The following is a 2,410-nucleotide window of genomic DNA, read 5'->3' as shown; positions in this document are numbered from 1 at the left end:
AGATTTATTTGTATTGCAAAGTTAGAAATATAAATAGAGAGAGGAGGAGAGACAGACAGAAATATTCTCCGTCCGATGATTCACACCCCAAAAGGCCACAACGGCCAGTGCTGTGCCGATCTAAAGCCAGGAGCCAGGAACTTGGTCCGGGTCTCCCACGCGGGTTCAGGGTCCCAAAGCATTGGGCTGTCCAAGACTGCTTTCCCAGGCCACAAGCAGGGAGCTTGATGGGAAGCGGTGCTGCTGGGATTAGAATCGGTGCCCATATGGGATCCTGGGAGTTCAAGGTAAGGACTTTAGCCACTGGGCCACGATACCAGGTCCCTAGCAATAATTTCTTAGATATGTTACCAAAAGCATAAGCAGGAAAAAAAAATAGAGATAAATTGGACTTAATCAAAAATTAAAGCTGTTTTTGCTTCAAAGAATCCAATTTAAAAAAATGAAGAGATCCACAAAATAGGAGGAAATGTTAATGAATGATACATGAGATAGAGGAATTGCATCCAGAATATATACTTAAAACCCCTTGTAATTCAATAGTAAAAGAACAAACAGCCCAGGTGAAAAGTGGACAGTGGGCCCAGCCCTGCAGTGTAACAGGCAGAGCTGTATCTGTGACACTAACATCCCCTACGGGTGTTGATTCAAGTCCCGGCTGCCCCACTTCCAATGCAGCTCCCTGCTAATGTGCCTGGAAAAGCAGCAGAAGATGGCCCAAGTGCCTGGACTCTTGCTGTCATGTGAGAGACCCAAAAGAAGTCCCTGGTTCCTGGATTTGGACTGGTCCAGCCCTGGCCATTGGGGCCACTGGAGAATGAGCCAGCTGATGGAAGATCTTTGCCCTTCCCTGTCTCTCTCTCTGTGACTCTGGCTTTCAAATAAATAAAAAGAATCTTAAGGAAAGAAGAATAAAAGAAAAATGAACAATGAATTTGAACAGATGCTTCCCCAAAGAAGATATACAAATGCCAATAAGCACATATAAAGATACTCAGCGCCATTCATTGATAAGGAGAAATAAATCAAATTTAAGAATGGGTATAATTGAAAGGACATGTAAAAATAAGCATTAGTAAGAAGATAGAGAACTGGAACATGAATACACTGCTAATAGGAACATAAAGTCACTCAGCCACTTTTTACAAATTTTATTCACTTGAAAGAGAGATGAGGAGAGGGAAGAGAGAGGGAAGAAAAAGAAAGAGAAATTTGGGCCTGGCACGGTGGCCTAGCAACTAAAGTCCTTGTCTAGAACACCCCAGGATCCGATCCAATCCTGGCAACCCTGCTTCCCATCCAGCTCCCTGCTTGTGGCCTGGGAAAGCGGTCAAGGACGGCCCAAAGCTTTGGGACCCTGCACCACATGGGAGATGTGGAAGAGCCCCCGTCTCCTGTGGATAAGCAAAGCCCTGGCTGTTGCAGTCACTTAGGAAGTGAATGATCGGACAGAAGCTCTTGCTGTCTCTTCTCCTCTCTGTATTTCTGACTTTGCAGTGAAAATAAATAAATCTTAAAGAGAGAGAGAGAGAAAGAGAGAGAGAGAGAAAGAGAGAAAGAGAAATTTCCCATCCACTGGTTTACTCCCCAAATGCCCGTGACAGCCAGAGCTGGGCCTGGGCCACAAAGCTGATCCTGCAATAAAGAACTGCATCCTAAAGAAAACCATCTGTTTGTTCACTTCCCAAATGCCTGAAATGGCTCGAGTTAGGTTAGGCCAGAGCCAGGATCCAGAAGTGCATTCCAGGACTCCCGTGTAGAAGACAGGAACCTAATTATACTGGTCATCCTGCTGCTTCTGAGTTTGACACCTGGCAAAGCAGGAGTCAGGAGCTGGAGTGGTTAATAAAACTCAGGCACTCTGATGTGGGATGCGAGTGTGTTAATTGCTAGCTAAATGACTGTTCCCCAATTTGTCTTCTAATTGCATTTCCCATAAAGCTGCTTGAGTATACTCATACATAAATTTTAAATAGACCTCATAAATATTTATACATTTCTACCTGTGATGGAACATTTGGTACATGCCCTCTATCTTGGGTAAAGTTAGGAGTGTTCATATTTGTTAGTTTGATTTTGCAGTAATTTCACTGAACTGTTTATCTGCCTCAAATACAAAAGATGGCATATCCTTTGTAATTCATAGAACCCTAGCCCTTTCAATTTGTGTACTTTATAAATCTTGAAAAAAAAAATAGTGTGAGGAAAGTGGATTTGGAAACTGGATCTCATGGCTGAATGAGAAAGACATCTCCGGGACCCGGTGCTGTGGCCTAGCGGCTGAAAGTCCTCGCCTTGAACGCGCAGGGATCCCAAATGGGCGCCGGTTCTAATCCCGGTGGCCCTGCTTCCCATCCAGCTCCCTGCTGGTGGCCTAGGAAAGCAGTTGAGAACAGCCCAAAGCTTTGGA

Source organism: Ochotona princeps, chromosome 2, assembly GCF_030435755.1.
Source record: "Ochotona princeps isolate mOchPri1 chromosome 2, mOchPri1.hap1, whole genome shotgun sequence".
Classification (NCBI taxonomy): Eukaryota; Metazoa; Chordata; class Mammalia; order Lagomorpha; family Ochotonidae; genus Ochotona; species Ochotona princeps.
Note: the sequence above shows the minus strand (reverse complement) of the source record.